We start from the raw sequence: 13235 nt of genomic DNA, 5'->3' as shown, positions 1-13235 counted from the left end.
TTACCTAGTATAGGTACCAGCCCGATGCGCGAAATATTTTTGTAAAAAGTATTCATGTTAGCTTATTAACTTTGAAACAATAGAATTAATCATTTTTTATTTTATCATATTAACATATTTTAAATTTATTATGAAACTTTGAAAATAATTGTAATAGTGAAATTACAACTAACTAATTGCTTTTTAAAAAAGAAATTATCTTTTAATTTTTAATTTCAAACATTGAAAGTACTCAATTTTAAATAAAGTTCATCACTCTCAATTCAAAAACTAAGAACATACAATTTATTATTTTCGTTTAAATTTTCAGAGTTTATTCTTTTTTCACAATTTTTTTCATTGTTCAATTTTATCATTAATATTTTAAAGCATTTGATTTATACTTATTGTAACATTTTCTAAATTGATTCAATTAAAATTCCATCCACTCTCAAAATCATCCATCCGATCATCCCACCAAGTTCCACATTCAGCCCAACCTTTACTCCCCCCCCCCCTCAACCAAATTTATTTTAAATTTTATTTTTTTTCATAAAAAGTTTGTTATACCACCCACCCCTACCCCTCAACCCTCCCTCTCCGGAACAAAGTTATTTTTCCTCCCCAACTTTGTTTTAAAATCAAACTCCCCCTCAACTTTGAACAATAATCATACTCCCCCTCTATCCTAATTGACTTTTTAAAATTCCTATTTTACCCTTTATCATCATTTTTTTAATTCTTTTTTTTAACTTCTTTAAAATCAACATATTTTCATTTTAAAAAAAAATCATATAACAAAATTTTCATAATAACATAAACATTATTTTCTAGGAAAAAAAGTAAGAAATACTAATTAAGTATATAAGCTAATGATGATCTTTATGAAGTAAATTAGCATGACAAGAAAATTAGTTTTATTAATAATAACCAAAACTATAATATTTATTTTACAAGTGAAAATAATAAGTAATACTAATTTTATAAACATATTTCAATGCAAACAATAAATGAAAGCGATAAGCCTCTAGTACCACCTCGAACTATGGTCAAAGTTGTTACAACACACTCCAACTTCACAGGGGTCCTACTGGAGAAAATTGAAGGAAAGGTGTCTTTTAAGTCTTAAATGAAGGATTGGTGACATTGATCAATTTAAAGGGCCAAACATAATTAAAAAACTTGATTAGGTTAACTGTGGACTTGATTAATATTTTCTAAACTTTTTAATCTTTTCAAAAATACAAATTACCTCACATCCACAAAACTTTCCTCCCTCTGCAAATCAATCTCTCTCTTCTCTTTTTCTCTCGATAGTTTCTCTCTCTAACTTCTCCCAACCAACAACTTTTCAAATTTCTTCCTTCAATCTTGTGCAACTTCAACCTCTGGCAACAAATAGTTTTAAGTTCTTGTCCGTTCCTTTTTTACTTTCAACCGTCAGTCGACGTGACAACATTCTCCGGCGACAACAACTTCGAGTTCTTCATCGTTTCTTTTCGATTTTTACAAGTAAAAAATTAGGGCTTTTAAGTTATGACAAAAATGAAAAACTTGATTTGTTGGTGTTTGTTATTTTTGTATTTTTTTGTTATTTTTTTAATGTTTGTTATTTTTTAATTGAATTTCTTATCTGAATGTATCTGCTACTGCTGTTTTCTAATAATTGATAAAACATATAACGTGAATTCAACAAATGAGTATTTGTTGCAATATATATGACTAATTTGTTACACAGATTAGTAATCTGTTGCAACATATTTGACTAATATGTTGCGCAGATTAGTAATCTTTTGCAACATATATGGCTAATCTGTTGCAACAAACAAGTAATCTGTTGCAACATATATGACTAATCTGTTGCAACATATATGACTAATTTGTTGCAACAAATGAGTAATCTGTTACAATATATATGACTAATCTGTTGCAACATATATGACTAATTTATTGCAACAAATGAGTAATTTATTGCAACATATATGAATAATTTGTTGCAACAAATGAGTAATCTGTTGCAACATATATGACTAATTTGTTGCAACAAATTACTCATCTGATCGATTTGTTTTATAGTGTTGTAATATGAATCCAATATATGGGTCATCTATTGTAACAGATTAGTCATATATTACAACAGATTACTCACTTGTTGCAATAGATGAATCATATGTTGGATTCATGTTGCAAGTTTTATCCATTGTAGCAGTAGCAGATACACCAAATAAGAAATTCAACAAAAATTATAATTTTACTTACAAAATAAGCTATGAAGTAATGTCCAAGTGATATACGAACAAAATTTGACCTAAATTTTTTTAAAAAAATTTCAACAGGGGCACAACGAAAAAGTAAAACACATGAAAATTTTCATAAAACAGATAAAGAAAACAAAAATAATATACCATACATCAAATGCGAAAGGATCAAGGGGACAAACATTGAGTTCTCTTAAAAACGTTTAAATTCCCTAATATTTTAATTGTTTTCTAATAGTTAACCCATCTGTTACAACAGATTTTCTATCTGTTTGATAATTTCCAACAGATGAATCATCTGATGCAACATGTTGATTCAAATTAAGCAATTATTAGTAATAAGTAAATTAATTTAACTAAAATTAAAGACGCCTCTACGATAATGGGACAAATATTTGTGTTCTCCTAAAAATATTTGAGTTTCCTAGTATTTTAATCATTTTACAACATGTTGCAACAAGTTAGTCATCTATTGCAACAGATGTTTATAACAGGTTAGTCATTTGTTTATTCAAATTAAGCAATTATTAATAATAACTAAATTAATTTAATTAAAATTGAAGACAAGTCTTTAATAGAAGACCTTAGACAAGGGGACAAATGTTTGAGTTCTCCTAAAAACATTTGAGCTTTAGTATTTTAAATTGCTTTTCAACATATATTGAACTCGGAACCAAAATGAGCCACAGAATTTAAAAAGTGACAAAAATAGGCCACCTATTTAAAAAGTTATCAAAATAGGCTAAACGTAATAATTTATTTTGTTTTCTACTTTTTTTAACGGTCAACTAACGGAGTTGACTTATACAAAAACGCAAGAATTTCTTACTTTTTACATCTTTTTTATAAAACGTAAGAAATTCTTACGTCTTATAAAAAAAAAACGTAAGAATTTCTTACGTTTTACACGATAACCGAGGAAAAAATACAATAAATTGTCAAATCAATTAAAAACGTACTAAAAAAAGAGTTGTTCAACGTAACAAAAAAGTTACGTTCTTAAATTTTTTATAGCAGTGGTGCCCCATCCACAATTCCTTTTTTCACAAATGTCTCATCACTTCTACTTTTTCCTCTTTTACATATGATAATTATGATTTTTTTTATTAGTTAAATTTATTTATATTTTACATGTAGTTCAAAAAAATTATTTTTAGGTTTTACATAAAAAAAATTTAAAAAAGAAGTATCAATTACCTCATTAACTTAACAATTTTCTTATATTTATTTTATATCAAAATATAATTACTTTTATTCTTAATTATCAGATTTCTCTTTAAAAATATTATACTTTTGAGTTTTCTTCTACTCCAAAATAGTGAAATGTTGAATTATCATCGATCAAATATGCTACTATATACAAGAATTATATTTTTTTAGGAGTGTTCCTAAAAAATATATATTTTTTTATATTAATTTAGGAGTGTTCCTAAATTAAATTATAATTTTTTACTCCATTAATTATAATATGAAACATATTTGTGCATGTGAGTCTCTTCAATATCCTAATCGAAACACTAATTGAAAACTATGATGAATTACTATCCGAAAAAATTTATTTCATATTTTTAACCCAGAAAAAAAATATAATTCTTGTATATAGTAGTATATTTGATCGACGATAATTCAACATTTCACTATTTTTGAGTAGAGGAAAACTCAAAAGTATAATTTTTTTTAGAAAGAAATCGGATAATTAAGGATAGAAGTGATTATTTTTTGATATAAAATAAATATAAGAAAATTTTTAAGTTAATGAGATAATTGATACTTCTATTTTTTATTTTTTTTATGTAAACATAAAAACTTATTACATAGAGGAAAAAATAAATTATTTGAACTACATATACATGTAAAATATAAATAAATTTAACTAATCAAAAAATTCATAATTATCATATGTAAAAAGAGGAAAAAGTCGAATTGATGAGACATTTGTGAAAAAAGGAATTGTGGGTGGGGGACCACTGCTATAAAAAAAGTTAAGAACGTAACTTTTTGTTATGTTGAACAACTCGTTTTTTAGTATCTTTTTAATTGATTTGATAATTCACGGTCATCGTGTAAAATGTAAGAAATTCTTACATTTTATATTTTTTTTCATAAAACGTAAGAATTTCTTACCCTTTTTTGTAAAATTCAACTCCATTAGTTGATCGTTAAGAAAAAAATAAAAAACGTAATAAATTATTACGTTTAGCCTATTTTGGTAACTTTTTAAATAGGTGACCTATTTTGGTCACTTTTTAAATTCTGTGGCTCATTTTGATTTTGAGTTCACATATGTCTTGTTTATTTAATAATTTTCAATAGATGAGTCATATGTTGCAACAATTTAGTCATCTGTTGCAACGATGTCTATATTTGTTGGATAATTTTCAATAGATGAGTTAGCTATTGTAACAGGTTAGTCATGTGTTGCAACAAATATCTATATATGTTTGGTTATTTTCAACAAATGTCTTTAACTGTTTGGTCTTTTTCAACAAATTATTCATCTATTGCAACATGTTAATTGAAATCGTAATTGAACTTATCAATTCATCTTTAATTTTAGTTAAATCAATATTTTTATTACTAATAATGTCTTAATTTGAATTATTTCAAATGAAATTGGTCAAGTAACACTTTACTCAAGACGAATACACTTAGATGAACATGTAATTACTATGAGATTAATTGATATCGTAATTACCTTATCAATTCATCTTTAATTTTAGTTAAATCAGTTTAATTATTACTAATAATTACTTAATTTTAATTATTTCAAATTAAATTGATCAATTGATCATTCTACTTAAGACGAAACAATTAGTTGATCATGTAATTACTATAAAATTAATTGAAATTATAAGTGAACTTACTAATTCATCTTCAATTTTGGTTAAATCAATATAGTTATTTCTAATTATGGCTTGGTTTGAATCATTTCAAATAAAATTGGTCAATTGATCACTCTACTCAGGACGAACACACTTAGTTGATCATGTAATTACCACGAGATTAATTGAAACAGTAATTGAACTTATTAATACTAGTTAAATCAATTTAATTATTACTAGTATAATGGCTTAATATGAATCAATAGATGACCAAGATGTTGCAAAAGATGAGTAATCTGTTGAAAATGACCAAACTGGCAAAGACATCTGTTGCAACAGATTAGTCACCTATTGTAACAGATTAGTAATCTGTTGGAAATAACAAATAGATAAAGTCATATGTTGCAACAGATTGGTCATCTGTTGAAAATGACCAACATATAAAGACATTTGTTACAATAGATGACTAATCTATTGCAACATATGTATATATCTGTTTGATAATTTTCAACAAATGATTCATCTGTTTCAACAGATTAAATCTATTGCAATAGGTTATACACTTAACTAATTATGTAATTACTATGAAATTAGTTGAAATTATAATTATTAAATCAATTTGGCTATTACTAATAATTGCTTAATTTGAATCATTTCAAATAAAATTAGTTAATTGATCACTCTACTCAGAACGAACACACTAAGATGATCGTGTAATTAATATGAGAATAATTGAAATCGTAATTGAACTTATCAATTCATCTTTAATTTTAGTTATATCAATGTAGTTATTACTAATAATATCTTAATTTGAATCATTTCAAATAAAATTGAGCAATTAACACTTTACTCAAGACGAATACACTTAGATGAACATGTAATTACTAACTATGAGATTAATTGAAATCGTAATTAAAATTATCAATTCATCTTTAATTTTAGTTAAATTAATTTAATTATTACTAATAATTGCTTGATTTTAATTATTTCAAATAAAATTGATCATTCTACTTAAGACGAAACACTTAATTGATCATGTAATTACTATAAAATTAATTGAAATTGTAAGTCGACTTACTAATTCATATTTAATTTTAGTTAAATCAATATAGTTATTTCTAATTATGGTTTGGTTTTAATCATTTCAAATAAAATTGGTTAATTGATCAATCTACTCAGGACGAACATACTTAGTTGATAATGTAATTACCATGAGATTAATTGAAACTGTAATTGAATTTATTAATTTATGTTTAATTTTAGTTAAATAAATTTAGTTATTACTAATATAATGGATTAATATGAATCAATAAATGACTAACATATGGCAAAAGATGAGTAATCTGTTGAAAATGACTAAACAGATAAAGAAATCTGTTGGAAATGATCAAACAAATATAGACATATGTTGCAACAGATGACTAACCTGTTGCAATAAATGACTCATCTATTGAAAATTATCAAACAAATATAGACATTTATTGCAATAGATGACTAATTTATTGCAACAGATGACTCATCTGTTGAAAATTATCAAACATATAGGATATATGTTGGAAAATAATTTAAAATACTAAAGTTCAGATATTTTTAAGATAACTCAAATATTTGTCCCCTTGTCTAAGGTCTTGTCTTTAATTTTAGTTAAATCAATTTAGTTATTACTAATAATTGTTTAATTTGAATCATTTTAAATAAAATTTATCAAGTGATCATTCTATTAAGGACGAATACATTAATTGAATTTGTAAGTGGACTTATCAATTCATCTTTAATTTAGTCAAAATCAATTTATTTATTACTAATAATGACTTAATTTGAATCATTTGAAATAAAATTGATCGATTGATCACTCTCCTCGAGACGAATTCATATAGTTGATCATGTAATTACTATGAGATTAATTGAAATTGTAAGTGAACTTATCAATTCATCTTTAATTTTAGTTATATCAATTTAGTTATTACGAATAATGGCTTAATTTGATTCATTTCAAATAAAATTGGTCAATTGATCACTCTAATCATGATGAATACACTTAGTTGAGAATTTAATTACTATGAGATTAATTGAAATTGTAATTTTATCTTTAATTTTAGTTAAATCAATTTAGTTATTACTAATAATATATTAATTTGAATTATTTCAAATAAAATTGGTAGATTGATCACTTTACTCAGGACGAATATACTTAGTTAATCATATAATTACGATGATATTAATTGAAATTGTAAGTGAACTCATTAATTCATGTTTAATTTTAGTTAAATCAACATAGTTATTACTAATAATGACTTAATTTGAATCATTTAAAATAAAATTGATCAATTAATTATTCTACTAAGGATGAAACACTTAATTGATCATTTAATTACTGAGATTAATTGAAATCGTAATTGAACTTACTAATTCATCTTTAATTTTAGTTTAATCAATTTAGTTATTTCTAATAATGGTTTAATTTGAATTATTTCACATAAAATTTGTCAATTAATCATTCTACTCAGTACGAAACACTTAATTGATCAGGTAATTACTATGTAATTAATCAAAATTGTAATTGAACGTACTAATTCATCTTTAGTATAGTTAAATCAATATAGTTATTTCTAATGGTGACTTAGTTTGAATCATTTCAAATAAAATTGGTCAATTGATCACTCTACTCAGGATGAACATACTTAGTTGATCGTGTAATTACCATGAGATTAATTGAAACTGTAATTGAACATATTAATTCATATTTTATTTTAGTAATCAATTTAGTTATTACTAATAATGACTTAATGTGAATCAATAGATGACTAACATGTTATAACAGATGAGTAATCTGTTGGAAATGACCAAACAAGTAAAAATATCTGTTGAAAATGACCAAACAGATATAGGCATCTGTTGCAACAAATGATTCACTTGTTGCAACAACTAATTCATCTATTGAAAATTATCAAATAGATATAGACATCTGTTGCAACAGATGACTAAGTTGTTGCAACATATGACTCATCTGTTGGAAATTACTAAATAGACAAAATATGTGTTGAAAAATAATTTAAATTACTAAAGCTCAAATGTTTTTAGGAGAACTCAAATGTTTTCCCCATTGTCTAAGGTCTTGTCTTCAATTTTAGTTAAATCAATTTAATTATTATTAATAATTGCTTAATTTGAATCAACAAATGACTAACCTATTATAAGTATTTATTGCAACGGATAACTAACTTGTTGCAACAAATAGGTGATCTATTAAAAAATAATTAAAATACTAGGGAACTCAAACATTTTTAGGAGAACTCAAATATTTGTCCCATTGTTTTAAAGACTTGTCTTTAATTTTAGCTAAATCAATTTAGTTATTACTAATAATTGCTTAATTGAAATCAACAGATGACTAATATATTGTAACAGATGATTCATCTGTTGAAAATTATCAAATAGATAAAACTCAAACGCTAGTCCCCTCGATCCTTTTGCATTTGATGTATGATACACTATTTTTGTCTTCTTTACCTGTTTCATGAAATTTTTTATGTGTTTCACTTATTCGTTGTGCCCTTGTTGAAATTTTTAGAATTTTTGTAGGTCAAATTTTGTTCGTATATCACTTGGACATTACTTCATAGGTGATTTTGTAAGTATAATTATGATTTTTGTTGAATTTTTTATTTGGTATATTTGTTACTGCTACAATGGATAGAACCTGCAATATGAATCCAATATATGAGTCATTTATTGCAACAAGTGAGTAATTTGTTGCAACATATGACTATTCTGTTGTGACAGATGACCCATATGTTGATTCATGTTACAACACTATAATACAAATCCAACAGATGGGTAATCTGTTGCAACAGATTAGTCATATATGTTGCAACAGATTACTCATATGTTGCAACAGATTAGTCAATATGTTACAACTGATTAATCAATATGTTGCAACAGATTAGTCAATATGTTGCAACAGATTAGTCAATATGTTGCAACAGATTACTCATTTGTGCAACAGATTACTCATCTGTTGGATTCACGTTACAAGTTTCATCTACTATTGAAAAAACAGCAATAGCAGATATACTCAGATGAGAAATTCAACTAAAAATTATAATTTTACTTACTAAAATCACTTATAAGTAATTTCAAGTGATATACGAATAAAATTTGACCTAAAAAAATTTGATCAAGTAGCAATAGTAGCGGTAACAACAATGTTCAACAATAAGAAGATGATGATGATGAACAAGAAGAGATGATAATGAAGAACAAGATGATGATAATGAAGAAGAAGATGATGAATAAAGCAGCAACAACAACAACAATGAACAACAAAAATCACGAAGAGAGAGAAAACTTCAATAAATGAGAAGAGAGAGAAACGTGTCTTCCCCCTCCCCCCCCCCAATTTCTAGTTATATTAGATTTTATATTGGATCAAAGTGTAAATTAAAAAACTTGTGGGTTATTTTCAAACTTTTCTTACTTTTTTAATCCTTAATAAAGTAATTGTCACCTCCACTCAATTATTAAGACTTGTGTCATCCACGCTTCATTTTAAAACTCTTTTGTCACCTAGAGCCCAAAGCCCCGTACTACTATCCTCTGAACTCAAATTTAGCGTATTTTTATCATTTTTTGTGCTAATGTGACACCTTTATTACATGAAATGGAGCCCACATCAAAGGTGTCACGTTATCTAAAATGATTGACAAAAGGTATTACGTTAGCTAAAAAGATTGACAAAAATATGCTAAAATTTAGTTTAAGGGGTAATAGAACCCCCGTGAAGTTGACGTGTGTCATAGCAAATTTGGTCATAGTTCGGGGGTACTAGATATTTTTCTCGAATAAAAATAAGGTTAAATTTTAAAGATTTATATTTATTTATATAAATTATAAAATATGTAATGCTCTATTAATGACAATCATAACTTATTTACTGATATAGACAATAGATAATATCATTTTTTATCACTTAATTCTCATACTAAAAATAAATGTTTTAAGTTATCTACTCAATTTGTGAAATCAAGAGAATTGTATGATGTTTTTTTCTGCCCTTTAGTGTTAAATAACTATATAAAGTAACAGTATAGATAAATTTAAAGTTTCAAATTATCATTAATAAGGTTAATTTAGCAAAATATACCTCTAAGTAACATTTTTTAAAAGATTGTGTTATATCAATAAAAAGTTAAGTAATATGAAACGAATTTAGTAAGAAAGTGGTAAAATGCAAAAATATACGCACATACATATACATACATAAGTATATACACACTTAGGGGTGAGTTGTTTGGAAACAAGTTATTCCGAAATTAGTTATCACAAAATAAGTTGTACTAATATGTATGTGTGATAACTTATCTCATCACTGTGGTATAAATGGTGCGATAAATGATTTTGAGACTACCTAATACATCTAATTAAACACAGGATAAATAATCATGAACTTTATCTCTGAATTATTATAATTATACCTCACACCAAACGACTCTTTAATACATATAATACTAAATAACGATCTTAAAAAATAACATTGAATTTTGTGATAAATTTATAAAAAAAACCCATTAATTTGCTTATAAAGTCAATAAAGTTAAATAAAATGCTACAAATATCCATGTTAAAAAAATATTCATTACATATAATATAAAAAGAAATTACATAAATATAGGATTAAAATTACAAGGACAAAATGGACATTGCATGGGATAAAGGGGGAGTATGATTATTGTTCAATGTTGAGGGGGGAGTTTGATTTTTTAATCAAAGTTGGGGGGTGAAAGTGATTTTCACCTTCCCTCTCCTAGTTAAACAAAATTAAAATTTATTTAAAAAAAATATATATTAACCCCATCTATCCTTGATCCACCACCACCCACCCACCCCTCTCCACATATTTGAGAAAGTTTACATTAATTTTCAGAGTGAAAGTTTTCATAGAATATCAAAGAATCTATCAATATATACAATGAAATAAATTCTTTCAAATAGGTTGTTTAATATTTTGAGAAAACAACAACAACAAACCCAGTGTGTTCCCACACAGTGGGGTTTGGGGGGGGGAGGTAAGATGTACGTAGTCCATACCACTACATCTGGAGAAGTAGCAAAACTGTTTCTGATAGACCCTCGGCTCAAGACAAAGAATAATAAACAAATTCATAATAAAAGCATGAAACAAGATGGCACAACAGAACTAAGACACCCACACAATAATACCCTACACTAACGTACCAAATGCACCCCTACCCCAACCCTCCCACATGCACTAACCTTCTATAATAATAATTCAATCATGCAATTAGGCATTTGCAGATCATAAAATCGTACACTATTAAATAAAAAATATGCACATATATATAGATGTAGAAATAAAATCAATATCAATTCTAACCTTGCAATTAGCTACATAACTATTAAACAAAAAAAATTATACACATGCATAAATAATTAACTTAAAAAAATTGCAAGTTATCTCTTTTGATCTAGAATATGCCATAATTACATAACGTGAATAATCAATTTTCATTATATCTCCAAACATGATTTTTCACTGATGAAGTAATTATGTGTAGTCATAGTTTGTCGATTGCAAAAACTATTTAATGGAATATTGTTATATAACTATTTAGTTTATGAATATATCAAGTAATATAAACTATGTAAAAACTATTTCTTATGTCATATACATAAATTGATAGAAGTGACTACCATAAAATTATGTGACTCCTGCATAAATTAAACAATTGTGAGAACGTAATTAGTGTGAATGTAAATCAGATTTCACATATCATATGAAAAAAGGATCACTTTATAGGTTTTATAAATTCAAAAAAAGAAGAGAAAAATATGTGTTGACAATTTCAAAGAAGATATGAGAAATAACCTGAATTATTTGTTACCCATTTGAATGATAACTAAATAAAATTTAAGAAGTTTCACCATCAATCTCTATGCTATAATTTGAAATTTTTGAATATTAACATGTTATCTCAGACCAAAAAAAAATTGAAATAATTTTAAAAGAATTTTGATTTCGTTTGTCTTTGTTTTTTAATAAAATATTTGTGAAGTTTAAAACTCTTAGAATTATGATATCATGAGGAAGCTGTAGTCATCTATAAAACAATAAGTATTAAATTCAAATTTTAAATCCTTTATCTTTCATTTGTTATTATTTTAATCTTAAATTTTGATTAAAAAATTATTCTAAAGATTATTTTAAATTTGAAAAAGTCCTACAATAGGATAAAGTGTGGAAGTTATAACCATCTCAAAAATTATTTAATACTATCAAATTCAAATTTTAAATATTAAGCTAGTATTATTATTATTACTACCACTACTATTATTATTATGTTTTTTAAAATAAAAAAATTAAAATAACACGTTAACATATTTTAAATTTATTATGAAATATTAAACATAATCGTAATAGTGAAATTACAATTAGCTAATTTCTCTTGTTTAAAAAAGTTTTATCTTTCAATTTTTAAATTTCAAACACTGAAAGTACTTAATTTTAAATAAATTTCACTATTCTCAATTTTAAAACTAACATAAAATTTATATTTTCGTTTAACGTTTATAATTTTGTTCCTTTTTCACAATTTTTTCATTGTTTAATTTTATCATCAATATCTTTAAGTATTTTATTTGTACTTATTATTACATTTTATAAATTGATTTAATTTAAAATCTCATATCACTCTCAAATCATTCATCTGACCATCCCATCAAATTCCATATCCACCCCAACCTCTAAGTGCCCCCACCTCACCCCCAATCTGACAAAAGTAGTTTAAGTTTTTTTTTTTTTTTTTTTTAAGAAAAGAAGAAAATAAATCTTATCCCACCGCCCCTACTCCCCAACTCTCCCTCTTTGAATAAAAAAAAATTAAAATATTCTTAACCCCACCTATCCCTTCCCCCACCACCCTGCCTCTCCCCCTCCCCCTTACCAATTTGAGAAAGTTTACCTTAACTTTCAGAGTGAAAGTTCTCATAAAATTTCAAAAAAGCTAACAATATATCTATAATATATTAAAGGTGTGAAGGACCTTAGAAATATTGTTTGATCTTTTTGTCCTTTATTAAACATTTTTTCTTTAGACAAAATCGTCTTTTCAATATTTTTTTTCCTAATATTTAAGATTAAAAAACTAAGAAAATATAT

The sequence above is a fragment of the Capsicum annuum genome, chromosome 9 (genome assembly GCF_002878395.1).
Source record: "Capsicum annuum cultivar UCD-10X-F1 chromosome 9, UCD10Xv1.1, whole genome shotgun sequence".
In the NCBI taxonomy this organism is placed as follows: domain Eukaryota; kingdom Viridiplantae; phylum Streptophyta; class Magnoliopsida; order Solanales; family Solanaceae; genus Capsicum; species Capsicum annuum.
The sequence above is the reverse complement of the archived record's forward strand: the minus strand, read 5'-3'. Positions refer to the sequence as shown.